Source organism: Vulpes lagopus, chromosome 8 (genome assembly GCF_018345385.1).
Source record: "Vulpes lagopus strain Blue_001 chromosome 8, ASM1834538v1, whole genome shotgun sequence".
NCBI lineage: Eukaryota > Metazoa > Chordata > Mammalia > Carnivora > Canidae > Vulpes > Vulpes lagopus.
In genome coordinates, this window is record NC_054831.1 from 93,173,091 (window position 1) to 93,188,586 (window position 15,496).

The 15,496-nt window shown below is 42.2% G+C and overlaps 1 protein-coding gene across 30 annotated transcripts in view; it reads right to left on the reverse strand.

The window, feature by feature from the left end:
- ANKRD55 (ankyrin repeat domain 55) overlaps positions 1 to 15,496 on the reverse strand; it is a 519,390-nt gene that overhangs the window by 392,997 nt on the left and 110,897 nt on the right. The window contains exon 1 of one of the 30 annotated variants that reach the window (XM_041765886.1): positions 5,237 to 6,713. The exons of the other annotated variants lie outside the window; for them this stretch is intronic. The gene's annotated coding sequence lies outside the window, so the exon portion shown is untranslated. Of the gene's footprint in view, positions 1 to 5,236; positions 6,714 to 15,496 lie in introns of those variants that run through there. 30 annotated transcript variants of the gene reach the window in all.

A 15,496-nucleotide genomic window follows, 5' to 3' on the forward strand; every position in this document is an offset into this window, starting at 1 on the left:
TGGCTCAGGTAGTGAGATCGAGGCCTTTATCAGGGTCTCTGCTGGGTGTGGAGCCTGCTTAAGTTTCCCACTCTCGGGGATCCCTAGGTGGCTCAGCGGTTTGGCACCTGCCTTTGGCCCAAGGCAAGATCCTGGAGTTCCGGGATCGAGTCCCACGTCGGGCTCCCGACATGGAGCCTGCTTCTCCCTCCTCCTGTGTCTCTGCCTCTCTCTCTCTCTCTCTCTCTGTCTATCATAAATAAATAAATAAATAAATAAATAAATAAATAAATAAATATTCCCACTCTCCCTAGTCCTCTGCCCCTCCCCCACTGCTTGCACATGTAAGCTCTAACAAAATCATAAAAATTAAAAATTAAACAAAGAAAGCCTTTGATATATATTTTCTAATATAATTATTGTGGTCCTTTAGAGTCGCAAGTTAAACAGCATTTAAGACAAAGTCAAATCTTACTATAGTAAGATACTATATAACATTTATACCTACTCATCAGTTTAATTAGGAAAAATAAAATAAGAAGAGTATTTATTAAGCATCTTCTGTAAGCCCAACACTGACCTAGACTCTTTGCTTTATTTATTTCATCTAATCCTCACACAAACACTATGAAGTAACATCATATCTGCTTTACAAATGAGGTGACTAAAGCTCAGAGAGACCAATCTCTTCATGATAACCCAACTTTTAAGTAGCAGAGTCTGGATTTGAATAAAAACCTATCTAATGGGATCCCGGGGCAAGGGGGGGGAGGGTTAGCCCAGGTTAGTCCTGGAGTCCCGGGACTGAGTCCCTTGTCAGGCTCCCTGCATGGAGCCTGCTTCTCTCTCTGCCTGTGTCTCTGCCTCTTTCTGTGTGTGTCTCTCATGAATAAATAAATGAAATCTTAAAAAAAAAAAAAACCTAATTCCCAAGCCCACTGGTCCCTGTTGCCTTCCAAGTAGAACTGTAATCCAACATCCTGGGAAAGTTCAATTATTATAGGAGTTACTGGGAACTGGTAGAGAGCAGAGATAATATAGTGATGTGCTTCTTAGCAGAGAAAATACCCAGGGTTGCCCCTGTAAACAAAAAACATGGAGTAGAGATACAAGCACTGAGAGGAAATATGAAAAGACAGAAGCAGATGAAGTAAGAATTGGAAGAATTTAGAAAAGAAGTGGAAAAAACATAGCATCACAAAAAATGAAGTTTACATTAAATTCAGCATAAGGAGAGTAAACACTGACACAGATACAGTAAATCACATGAAGGATGTGGTTAAAAAAGTGAGGGGTGAAAATGGAAGTAAAGAAATGGTTTAAAAAAGAGTTCAGAGAAGATGAAATATATGGAAGAAACTAAGTAAGAAAACACGAGTGAAAGTGACATCCCTGAAGAAGAAAACCCAAATAATGGAATAGTAAAATATTTCAAGATACAATTCAAACTGACATCTATGCACTATCTCAGGTAGCATCCTCCCAGGACAGGTTAGTTCTTGCAGGGGATCTCTGCCATTGTCTATAGAGTTAGATCAAATCAAGCTCTTCTCCAAATTCAGCTCTATCAGCCAATCCCAGGAGTGCAACGTTTTGAATAATAAAATTGAGTCCTCAGGTATAAAAGCTATACATTTTTTTCCAAAAAGAAAGAAAGATTGATCTACAAATTAAAATTAAAAGATAGGGCAGCCTGGGTGGCTCAGTGGTTTAGCGCCGCCTTCGGCCCAGGGCCTGATTCCGGCTGGGATCGAGTCCCGCGTCGGGCTCCCTGCATGGGGCCTGCTTCTCCCTCTGCCTGTGTCTCTGCCTCTCTCTGTGTGTGTCTCTCATGAATAAATAAATAAAATCTTAAAATAAATAAATAAATAAATAATAAAATTAAAAGATATGTCTCATCTCTAGGAAAAAATATCAGAACAATTGCTCAACTTCAAAGATGAAAAAGAATCCTTTTAGTAGTCCCCTCCCCCCCCCAAAAAAAATATCAAGTAACTTCTAGAGGATGAAAAAAAAAAATCAGTGCTAGAAAACAGTAAAGCAATGCCAACAAAGTCCTCAAGAAAATAAAGTATGATCCAAGAATTTTATTATCCACCAAGAGAAGTGTAAAAACTATAGTTAAATACTTCTGAAAATGCAAGAGTTCAGTGGCTATAGTTTTTCACTTTGGAAACTACTAGTAACAAAGTATTACATAACCAAAAGAACTTAAAGGCTTCATTAAAAGAACTGTTAGTTATATTGTGTATTTCATCCAGTTAACCAAAGGAGAATAACTAGAACAAATATGGGTATTTATTTACACACAAAAAATGGTAAATGCAAAGATAAATCCTGGGAATGTATATGTGATATAATTTATAACATTTTTAAGGTAAAAAAGAAGGAAGATGTGTGGTGACTTCAGTACAACTGTGTTTGGCCCTTGTACAGTCAGAATTAAAGACCACAAATATGAATTCAAGAGGAGGACCCTGGAAGCCAGGACACAAGGGGAAAGTTGTATATAACTTTCTCAGAAGGCTCAGTGATAACAAGAAAACTGTGGTTGGAGGGTCTCAATGAGGGAATTCTATGGAATTTTCAATAGTGTCCCAGGGAAGTGTCAGTATTTGGACATCTGCTGTCTTAGGTTGGGTTACTGAGAAGCAGACCTTAAAATGAGGGTCCATGTGCAAGTAAGTGATTTATTAAGGAAGTATCCTCAGAGAATCTAGTAAGAGGGTGAGGGGGATAGGATAAGGAAAGAGAAGAAGCCAAGGGAGAATGAGAATTTCAGCATCATCTCAGCCTCATGCTGATCTTAAAGGGAACTGTGGAGCATAAATCGTATCTCAAGAGTTTGTCCTCTTTTGTGGCAAGGGAGTCAGGCTTTCGTTCTCCTGTTGCAGTCACTGGCTATGAGGGAAAGAAGGAAGACATAAACTCCCAGACTACCAAGCACACTTAGATCTCTACACTTATAGGTAAAGAGCCTGCAGTAGCCCAAGGACTCCCTCTAAAGAAAGTAGCAGAGGCAACCCCCACCCCCCCCCCACCCCCAGCCTGCCAATCCTGGAAGAGCCAGAGAAATATGGTGAGTGTAGAGGAGCAGCTGAAGAGCAAGGCTGGGAAATGTGGGAAGGCAGGCTATGCCCCAAAGCTCATCTGAGCCAGAGCCAGGTCCCAGCTAGCTAAGAGAAGATATTTCCAATGGGAGGGAAGAATGATATTTTGATTCTATATTAATTCATACTTTTTAAATGAAAGTGAGACTATTAATACTTGGAAATGACAAGAAAAACTAAGGGATATACTAGAGAATTCCTCCATGGGTAAGCAAGAAAACAACAGAGTAAATTTCAAGAGTTGGTGATGAGCAGAAATAAAGTTACTTGTTCATACCCTCCAATTTCAACTCATTCGACCAACTGCTTACACATATGTACTATGTACTCCATAAATTTGCTTATATTCACATAGATTAGATCTAGAAAAACACACAACAAATCAGTAACAGCAGTTGCCCCTGGGGAAGCAAACCAGGTGACTTTGAGGCAGTCAATAGTTTATTTAAAAAATAAAACCATCTGGGGATCTCTGGGTGCTCAGCAGTTTAGCATCTACCTTCGGCCCTGGGTGTGATCCTGGAGACCTAGGGTTGAGTCCCGCGTTGGGCTCCCTGCATGGAGCCTGCTCCTCCACTGCCTGTGTCTCTGCCTCTCTCTCTCTCTGTGTTTCTCATGAATGAATAAAATCTTTAATAAATAAATAAATAAAAAGTAAAACCATTTAAATTCAAAATCTTTTAAATAATAAGGAAAATAAAGTAAACAAAATCAAATAGGAAAGTAAGCTGGAGCCAGGTATGTTAGGTTGCAAAATGAATAGCACAGAGTCTCATCAACTTGCTATGAGGGCAAATTTGGCTCTAAGTTCTTGGCTAGCAGTATGAAGAAAGGAATATCATGATTCCTGGCATCCATCAGAGGAAAAAAAAACCCATTTATTTGGAAAAACATTGTTTTCAATCAAAATTAGAATTAAATTTCTCCTATGGGTCCTCTCTTTTGGTTCCTATAAAGGAGTCAACATTTTCACTCACCTCATTATTATAAACAGGGGCAAACATCATAGAGTCCCAATCTTATAATGTTAGTTATCTTTAGTAATAAGAACTAAAGGTGATATGAGCCAGGGATCATTACTGGCTTCATAGGTGAAATAATGAAATCACAGCAATTAGTAGGCTTTAGTAAGAGAGATGGAAAGAAAATTAAGGGGTCTTCAGCACTGAATCATTAGGCTGCTGCTTGAAATTCACTTAATCTTCTGAGTCAGATGCAATCAAATATGTACCAAGGATTACATTTCTCAAGTGTTCATCTCCAGAAAATATTTGAGCTTTGAGTCCTATGCACTACACAATAAATGAATAGTATTCTTGCACAGAACATTGACGTAAATATCCTCACTACAACCCAAAGTAAATGGGAATTGCCTACCACTACACATCTATAGATAAAATTACAAAAACTGACCATACCAAGTGTTGGCAAGGGTGTGGAAGAACTGGAACTCTCAAACACTGCTGGTGAGATTATAAGATGATGCAATCACTTCAGAAAACAGTTTGACAGTTTCTTTAAAAAATTATACATTCACCTACCATATGATCTAGCCATTCTATTCCTAAGTATTTACCCAAGAGAAAAGGGAAACTATGTCCATACAAGACTTACACAAAAATAGTAGCAGCTTTATTCATAATAACCAAAAAATAGGAGCAACCCAAACATCAAATCAACAGTTGAATGGATAAATAATGGAAGAGCCATACCACGGAGTACTAATCAACAATAAAAAGAAAGGAACAATTAATACATGTAATATCGATGGTTGAGTGGGTCTTATGGGCTGGGCGCTTTACACTGTTTCATTTTCACCTCATAAGCTAAGCACTACTCAGGACCTCATAAGCTAAGCACTACTCTATAGAGTTGAGAAAACTGAAGCTTAGGGAAGTAAGCAACTTGTCTGGGCTAATACAGCTGGACACAGACCAAGTCAGTCTGACACAGAGTACTTCACACACACTTTACTCAGCAAAGAGTGCTTGGAGTTCCTTCAATCCATCAACCTCTTCAAGGTGAAGCTGTACCATCCAGGAGATGACCTCCAAAAATGAGAAGGGGTTCAGAGTTTGTGAGGAGAGGGTAACTGTGAAGGAGGAAGAGACTTTTTCTCTTTACAGATAATGCCCCAGAGGACTCACCCTTTCTTATCACTCAGCTCCGAATCCTCAAGTCTTAATCTTGATGTATCAGATCTGGGGACCCATTGGAGTCCTCCCCAGAGAGGCTGCCCTTCTGTCTCAAGACACAGGTCCATACAGGCAGCAGCTCCACCTGGGCACCTATTACTGAAGCAAGCTGCAATTTGATATTCTTTTACTGTTTACTTATGCCTTAATTACAGGGTGGGGGAAAGAGCACCTAAAGTTTGCCAAAAACTTCGGTGATTTTTTTTTAAGTTCCTTCCTTTCTTTCCAGTTGTTCAACTCTGTTGGGAAAGGCAAAAGGAATGCTTTCAGAACTGAGCTCGCTGCTGAGTTGCCAGGGTTTAGAGATCTCTGTAAAGGTCATTGTTTTCTGTAAAGGTCATTGTCTTTTCATGAAAACCCCGGCAAAGCATGCCAATGCAGGAAAACTACCAGCTTGCCAAATGTCCAGTGTCCCAGTCACCTGCTCTTCCTGCCGTAGGAAGGATGTGGATGATCTCTGGAGTAAAGACATCGGGTTGGTTTTGTTCCTTTCTTGCTCTTAAATCAGCTGCAAAATGCATGAACAAAGCACACACAGTACAATTCTCAGAGCCCTGTGCAGCCTCCTCGTTAAACACCAGCAGCTGCTGGGTGTTGCATAGACCAAGATAAGCAATATGACATTTGTGGCCATTCTACACTGCATCCTGAGTGTAGATCATTGTGCTCTCAACGGGATTTCTGAGGTTTCGAGCCTTGAAGAATACCCCACCAGTGAAAATGCAGAGCCAGGGTAAGCTCTGGGCAGGGGGTCCTGGGTGGGGTGGGGGTGTACAGCAGGAGTGGCAGGCAGAATCAAGAAACCCAATCACGAGTTACTTGCTCTTTGGAAAAGCAGCTCTGTTAACAAGAGAATTAGGGCAGGATGATTTTGGCAAGCTTCATGTTATGTTAGCTGCACAAACTTTTCCTTTCCTCTCATGCAGCCTCTTAATAATTGGGTGGGAGCTTCTTTTCACATTTGACAAAGAGGCGATTCCAGTCAGATGTTTTTCAGAGGGGTTCCACCTTAGGTTTGCCAAACACACACAATTCCAGATGCAACTTTGAGTCTATTTAGTTTGAGAAGATTCAAGTTTGCAGCTTCCTTGCCATTGGCAGGGTTTTTCTCTCTTCTCACAGTTTTTTCACATTACTTCAAGGGGATCTTACCCTTATCTCCATACCAGGTCTTCATGAAAAATATAAGGGAGTGGAGAAAAGACTTAGAGAGTTACCAGAGGCAGTGGGCATCTAGCTGGAAGCTGGCACACCATATAAGAATCTCCTAATTGTAGACATTCCCCTTCCCCACATTGGGTGACTCTAATTTACCTCTCTATAGGCAGATATTAATTTTCATACCCATGGTGGGGCTTGATAGAGGAAATTACTTCAACTAGTTCCCTTCCATCTTCCTGCCTATTCCAATAGCCTCTTTGTTTCCTTCCCTTCCTCCTACAGCCCCGCCTCAACTACCCATCAGCAACAAATATAGCTCTCAGTGGTGTTCCTTCATCTAAAAGACAGGTCTCCATAAACAGTCTTCACAGACCCCATTCCAACCCCTGCACCCAGGCCACTACCCTGAGAGAGTTCTCAGCACCATCTGAGGGCGAGGGCCAAGATGGGTACCTTTAAATATTATAGGGCTATTGTGGAGAAGATGCTCCCATATTGATCATGTAAAAAAAGAACAAGAAAAAAAAAAAGAAAAAAAAATCTTCTCCAAAGGAAATATCTCAAGAGAAAGTTTGTTTAAAAGGTGACTAAACAGGGATCCCTGGGTGGCGCAGCGGTTTAGCGCCTGCCTTTGGCCCAGGGCGCGATCCTGGAGACCCAGGATCGAATCCCACATCAGGCTCCCAGTGCATGGAGCCTGCTTCTCCCTCTGCCTATGTCTCTGCCTCTCTCTCTCTCTTTCTCTCTCTCTGTGACTATCATAATTAAATTAAAAAAAATTTTTAAAAAAAGGTGACTAAACATATAAAAACTTCCATTTACTACAGATTATTTAAATATATGTATACATATCCTTTCCTCCATCCCATTCATTCATTCATTTAATTTATACCCATTTAGAGCATATCACATGCCAATTTTAGGCACTGGAGATTCAGCAGGAAAGAAACTAAATTCCCTGCCCTAGGATATGAATAAAAAGTAAGTAAGGGGAGGGGGACGGAAAGTGATGGAGACTGGGAATTATGTTTTGGATAGGCAGTCAGGCAGGCCCTCACTGAGAAGGTGACAGCTGAGCAGAGACCTCAAGGAAGTGAGACATGAGCCATAAAAATATCTGAGAAAACACTCTAGGCAGAGGGGAAAGCAAGTGCAAATTCCTGGGGTGGGAGTAAGCTTGGTACATTCAAGGAACAGCAAGGAAGTCATTGTGGCTGGAGTAGAAGGAAAAAGGAGGAATAGGAAACAAAATCATAGATGAGGGGACCATGAGTAGGCTCAGAATCAAAGGTAGGCTCAGAATGAGATGGGCAAAGTCTGGCAAGTTCTGAGCAGGGGAGAGATGCCATCTAAATAATGGTCTAAAAAGATCTGTTTGGCTGCTGAGTGGTAAGAGATTGGGTGGGCAGGGACAGAAACAGGGAGCTCAGTTCAGAGGTAACTGCAGTAATCCATGCAACAGGTGATGGTGCTGGGCCAAGGTGGTAACAGTGGAGATAGGAGGAGAGGAGAGTTTTTGGATATAATGAGAAGACAAAGCTACAGGAATTGCTGATGCTCTTGGTACTGAAACATTAGAAATGGGAGCCCCTTGAATTCTGGTGTTTAGGCAAGGGGCAAAGCCTTCATTTACTGAGCACTTGCTATGTGCCAGGTGTATCCTTAGGTACTCTCACAGAAACTTCCTCCTTAGAAGTCTACAGTAGATTTAATTATTTCCATTTCACAGATGAGTAAAGGGATAGAGATATGAGCCGTGTCTGCCAGAACCCAGAGCCCATCACCCTGAGTCCCTTATAGAGGGAGAGCCCCTGGGGGTATGCAGAGCAGAAGGCTTGGTCAGTGTCCATGAGCTCAGCAGCACTGGGCACCAGAGTTAGGGAGAACTGACATCCTCCCTGGCTGTTGCAGCTTCTCATCAGAACTCCAGGGTGCAGCTGCAAGTTCAGAGTCTGACCCAGCCTTGAGCTTCCCAAAGGAGAGCCAGGATGCAATTGCTAGGGCTGCAGTTGCCAGAGGAAGGAAGGCCTACTGGGTAAAGAAAGGCAGGGGATCTTCCAAGCTCAAGACTAACCTTCCTGTGCAGACAGGGAGGGCTCTACTGGCTGCTGGCAGCAGCCCCTGTAGGCAAAGCTGCCTGAAATTCAGACTTTCCACATTTCAGTTTCCACACCCCAAAACTTCAGCTAGCCATCCTGGGAGGAGCCCAGAGGTTGCTGTCTGAAAGCCAGCAAGGGCTGTTTAGAGGAAATGGGCCCACTCAACCCGAATGCACCTGCACTGGGCGTAGTGTATTTCTCCTCTGGTTGCCAGAGCGACAAAAACAACAGTGACTACTGAAACCCCCTTAACACCACAACTCAGGCTGACCCTGATCAACGGAAACCAACTCTGCATCCTGGTCTCTTCCCTCTTCTCCCACCCACCTACATGTATCTGCTCTGATACCAAGAACTTACTCAATCCTTGCACTGAGCTGAAACTGTTCTCAAAGCTTGATCAGCTGTGTTCTTCCTGACATGCCTGGGTTTCTCTGATCCCCAGACCCCAGAGAGAGGGTGGAAGCCTGGATCCAGCCATAGATCAGAATGTCTGTCTGAGGGAGGACTCCCTGAAGGCTCCTCTTTGGAATTGCTGCACAGGCTACTTTATTCCAAACCCAAGCAGAATGTGCAATCTCCCTAGGTGTGGCCATGACTGTAGACTCCAAAGCTTGTGGCCCTACACATGTGGGTCTGGCTAGGTCCAGCCATTTTCGAGGGAATTAGTATCCTCATCCCATACAAGGAAGTTCTTACTTTCAGAAGACAAGTTATTTATGGTAATTTATGATACCAACCTATTGCTAATGAAAGTGCCTGGGGAATGGACAAGTTGCCCTGCCTGTTAATTCACAAATGGGCATCAAGAGCCACAGACATACTTCTGAAGCAAAATATACAGCCCAGGGTCAAAACCATAGTTACAGTGTGCTTAACTGGTTCACGTTTCCTCTCTCAGGCTGCAACAGAGCATCTCACGCTGCACCACGAGACTGAATATCAGGGTCCTTCCCTCCATTCTGTTAGGATCCACCACAGGAATTATCCTGAGGGTAAGGGAAAGGGATCTCTATGCTATTTCTTTAATTGTCTCTGAAATTCCACAAGTTAGATATAGTGTTTCCTATACATTACAAAAGAAAAAAAATCAAAGTTCAGAGAGATTAAGTGACTTGCCTCAGATCACAAACCAAGCAAACAGCAGGACCAAGACTTAAATTCAGATTTCCTCTTAAAAAGGGCGGGGGGAATCCCTGGGTGGCGCAGCGGTTTAGTGCCTGTCTTTGGCCCAGGGCACGATCCTGGAGACCAGGGATCAAATCCCACATCGGGGTCCCTGCATGGAGCCTGCTTCTCCCTCTGCCTATGTCTCTGCTTCTCTCTCTCTCTGTCTATCATGAATAAATAAATAAAATCTTAAAAATAAAATAAAATAAAATAAATAAATAAATAAATTCAGATTTCCTATTCCACGCTATACTCCAGTGGTTTATTGATGGGCTAAAATAAGGAGCTCAATTTCTTGATCATTCTACACAATAAACCACAGCATATATGCCAAGCTGTACCTTTTAAATTCCCTTTTTCAGCTCTTTATATAATGTCCTCTGTCCTTTAAAAGGCACTTCAATGAGTGACAAAATGAAAGAGGGCTCTTACTGAAAATCAACTTTCAGTTTCCATTCCTGCAAATTTTTGCAGACCATCTCTTACGTACAGAACACTTTGGCATTACAATGCCATGATTCATAGCTCCTCTACTCATCAAACTTGGAATGGGGCTGGGAAGATAAGACATGAACCCAAATAACTACCATTCCAAGCAGATTTGGTTTGGACCCCAAGAGAATGATGCCCTGTAGGGTGCTGAGAGGTCCAAGGGATGAGACATCACTTCTGTTTAACATAATCAAGAAAGGATTCCTGGAGGGGTGACTTTGAAGCTGAGCTTTAACTGTCACATGGAATTTTCATAGAGATTGAGGATTTTCACTTTTAAAAAACATCCAATTGCACATTATATTCAAATTTTTGCCCGCTACCCCCAAAATTTTGATATAAATAATAATAATAGTATTTACAATATCATTCTGCAACATGTCCCTTGACAAGGAACATCTCTCAAGAGAGAAAAAGTACCAGTACCCAGAGAAATAGAACCCAGCAGCCCAGTTCATATGACTCCATTCTAAGCCCGTGCAAAAATAAGTGACAGGCTTCCCCGCACATTGTACCATCCTCTCTTCCCTTCTCACTGTCTGGTGCCTGCCTGCCTCTAGCAGCCAGTAAAAAGCTTGGAACTGCTGTGGAGGGCTTTGAATTCAGCAGGGTGCTCATTTCTTAAGACAGAACAAGACAGGTCTCGTACAGACAGTTGATTCCAGGACCGTTTTCCCCAAAAAGCAAGGTTTTTCTCCCGTCTTCTACTATGATTTTGCAACGCTGATACTTTCTCTTTCATTGATCTCCAGTATCTCTCTTGCACTTTTTTTTTAAGTTTTTATTTAGCTAACCCCTACATCATATATGAGGCTCAAATTCATGACCCTGAGATCAAGAGTCATACATGGGACATTTCTACTAAATGAACCAGCGAGGTGCCCCTCATGTATCTATCTTTAACGAAGCAGATGACCATTTAATCTAGAAAACCAGTTTGCTACCCTGGGAAAATAAGGTACCAACCAAGTATCTGGCTGTGTTCTCCTAAGAAAACCCTGTTCTTTTCTCTATTCTATCTAATTATTTCCTACCTAGTCACTGAACTCTAACTCAAAGGGTACCCTTGCAGGGAAACCATTTCCCCTCCACACACCTATATCTATGTCAGGTTTCCATGTTACAGAGTCTCATTTTAGATCTCTTTCCTACTTTGTTGTTTTCTGTGAGTGTATATCTTCTACACTAAATCTTAATCTCCACCAAGGCAGGTATCGCCTAGGATTATCATCATGTCAGACCCACAGAAGCTACTCTACAAATGACTGTGGACCAAACCACTGAGTGATAGCCTGACACAGTGATAAATGGAGTCAGACAGACCTTGGTTGGAATGTCAGCTTCAACACTTACTAGTCAATTAATTATATCATACATGTCTCAGCTTCCCCTTCTGCAAAATGAGGATTACAATATATATTTCACACAATTATTATGAGAAAAATATATATAAGAGTATCTAGTTAGAACTTTGTAAGTGTTCATTCAGTAATATTAATTTCTTCACCTGCTTTATGAACTGAACTGGATTGCCATGGCTCCCAGGGTACCGCTGACCTCGACCCTTAGGCCACAGACCTTTCTTCATAAACCCCAAAGCCTACCCTAGAATTAAAGATTAAAAAATGTTCTCTGGGGCCATGTGAAGCTGAGTCAAGAGGTTCAATTCATCCTCTGTGTCTTTCAGGATTCTAAGCTGACATTTAGAAACCAACTCTTGTTCATTTAAGCAGAAAAGTAAGTTATGAAAAGCATGGAAACTCAGAGTTCCTAGGATAGTGAGAAACTAGGCTCAGAGGCTGTCCACAAGAACAATGTCCCAAATTGGGCCACAAGGCTGGTCTAGTGAGGCACTGCTGTCATCACTACTTGCACGGACCCCATAACAGGTATTATGTGCATTGCTGGCACTGGACACTGGATGCTGGCTATAGAACTACAGTCCCTGTTGCCTCCAGAAACTAAATATGGTGTCACTGCTCTAGACACCAGAGCACCAGAATGAGATCCACTGGGTGCCTGTTTTTACTCTGAGTCAAAGTCTAGGAAAGATACTTTCTGATTGGTGGAACCTGGATCAACACACCAGAACCTAGCTGCAAAGTAGTCTGAGAAAACATGAGTCTGTTGTGTTCAGCTTCTCTATGAGAGAAAGCTCTGCCTTACTGGGTAGGGAATTTCCCTCTAAAGGAGAGAAACTCAGTCACTGTGATCCAAAAGGAATGATAATTGCTTAGAATTTGCCCAGGCAAATTCCTGTCTCCTGAGTTTCTCCATGCCATATACCCTTGCCATCCTCGTGGACTAAGGCCCCTAACAAACCAGTCCCCACATACAAGGATTTTCTAGGTGACTCCTTCCTGTTCCATATTCCTGTTGATTGAAAATATTTCTAAAATACTATATAAACTTGAAATTGTTTTCATTCTCTAAGTTATGTTTACATAGTATTTTAGGGAAGTGTTCTTTCTCTCAAGTGGTCACCTATGTCAAAGTCTGAAACAGCCAGTTTTGCTGAACATTATGGCCTTAATATGGTCCTCAAAAAAAGTGACTTTGGCTCAGATCAGGATCATGAGGTCCTGGGATGGAGCCCCTGGTGGCAGGCTCCCCACTCAGTTGGGAGTGTGCTTGTACCTGTCCCTCTGCCCCAACCCCTGCCACCCTGGCTCATGCTCGCTTTCTCTCTCTATCTCTCAAATAAATAAGTAAAATCCTTTTTTAAAAAGTATTCTTTGGTCAGACAAATTTGAGAAAAAATGTCCCTCTGAGAGGCACGACGCACATTAGCCAATCAAAGGCTCTGAGAAATCAATTAAATAAAGCAACTTGAATTTTTCAACCCAACAACCCTGAAGCTTATTTGACTACAAACCACATTTTTATGATTGTCCTTATAACACCAACATCATTTCACAACTAAATATGCTAAAAATAGAGATTCCATAAAATCTACTCACAAGATTTTTCATACTCCCCTCTTCTTGTCTGTCCTACATCCCTAAGTAAAATTATCCCAAAGCAAATGAATCTTGACTGGGCTTAGAAAAGGGGAAGAAAGACAATGTGGGGAGGCATAGCATAAGATTCTTGCTATTCAAAGGGTGCTCTATCACCCAGAAGGCTTGGAAAATAGAGAATTTCAATCCCCACCTCAGGTTTTCTGGTTTTCAGAAAACCAAAATCTATATTCTACCAAGATCCCCAGGTGATTCCTATACACAATAAAGTTTGACCCACACTGGCATAGATCATTTCTATGCCTACAAACTATAATTCCCTGTAATGAACACTAAGGAATTAAATTCATACCCAAATTCTCTTTACCAGATAAATGTGTCTATACTCCTGATTTGGTCCCTTTCCCCTTAGGATTTTACAGGGCTCAGCATTCTTTCACAGGGAGGGGCTGTGGGATTCTGGAACTTTAAGGAAACCTTAGCATTTTGTGGTTTGGCCACAAAGAAGCTGAGCCTACTTCTATGATCTTCTTTAAAACATCCTGTGGGAGCCCCTGACCCCCTGCACTGAAGGATGTGCTGTCCACACCACTGTCTCCTTGTACACCCAAGAGATACTATTAAAACTGGTTAGCCAGGATGCAACTGGGGAAGTTATTCAAGTCAGAGAGCTAAAAGCTATCGGTAAAAGGAAAGTAGGGGAAGAGTCAGAAGTGGGGAAGAAATGTGCTTGGTTTTGCAGAACCAACACTTTCAGCCAAGAAGACACCCACCTCAGTTTTTCAGTTGTAGCCCCTTATCTGAGCCAGTTCAAGCCACATTGGAGCTGAGAACCTGTCCAGAAGCCCCCCATGAGTTGTCCTGAGGTTACCTTTAGCTCACTATAATACTAAGATCTCCTATATGGTTTTTCCACCATTTTTTTGAACATACGATCTTTGCACTAGCATGTTGACACATTAGTAATGCATAACTGAACCTTAGAGTGCTGAAGAAATAGATGATGTAGAAATTCCTTAACATATATGCAAGCTCCCTGCCTCCTGCCCTCAACACACTAAATAAATGCTTCCTGTACTAACACCACAGAGAGACAGTGCTTTGAGGGCTATCTCCCCATCTCCTTACTTTTCACAAGTAATTAAAAAGGTTTTTGCTCTCAACACTTCCTTGGGTTGGGGTCCCTGGGTGGCGCAGCGGTTTGGCGCCTGCCTTTGACTAGGGGCGCGATCCTGGGGACCCGGGATCGAATCCCACGTCGGGCTCCCTGCATGGAGCCTGCTTCTCCCTCTGCCTGTGTCTCTGCCTCTCTCTCTCTCTCTCTCTCTGTGACTGTCATGAATAAATAAATAAAATCTTTAAAAAAAAAAACACTTCCTTGGGTTATGTTCAGTTTAATGTACTCTAGCAGTGAACCCCTTGAGTTTGGTTACATAACTACCTGCAGGTTTGGTAGCATTTAGAAATCCAATTCTGCAGAATACAAAAGGAATTCTAAAGAGGCACTCAGTTTTCTGCAAAAACTAGAATCACTCAACCACCAATATGAGTGTTAAGTTATGGAGGAGATTTTTTGGGGAAAAGAAAGATATGATGGAGTCTTTAAAAATGTTAACTTAGACCTAGACCTCAATCTGCCTCCTATCTCATTCACCTGCCTTAGGTTACAAAAGGTCTTACTAGTTCCCATAATGCCCAGCTCTGCCTGGTAAGCTTTCAAGGGATTTGGAGTTAGAAAGACCTAGATTCAAATACTGGCTCTGCTACTTACCAATTTCAGTAGCATCAAACATTTTACTTTACCTCTCTTAGCTGTGGATTCTTCCACATAAAATGGAATATGAGAATTCAGCACTTCACAGAGCTGTTATAATGAGGACTCCATCAGGTAGGTGTGAGGAGCACCAGCACAGTGGTTCACTAGTATTAAAAACTCCAACCACATCATACCCTCACATGCCCCCAAGGCCACTCCAAGCATCGGCTCAGAACTTCACACCTGCAGGCCTCCAGGCTGAGGTGACCACCCTCCCAGTCCTGCGAGATATGGAAATGACTACCTACATCGTCCCTCACACCTCTAACACCTCACCTTTACCCTGCCACTTAACGACAGACCACAAGCTCCATAGACTGCCGGGAATTTAGCAATTTTCTTTTCGATCTCCTCAGCAGCCTTGAAGGTCTCTCCTAACCTTGGAAAGGTTTGGGGAGGAGGCAAAGGAAGGGAGTAGGGGAGGAAATGGGAAAGGAAGCACTGGGGGTGTCCCTCCTCCAGAAACCTACAATCTGGGGTTCATCCCCCCCCCACGTCTGAGAAATAAAGCAGA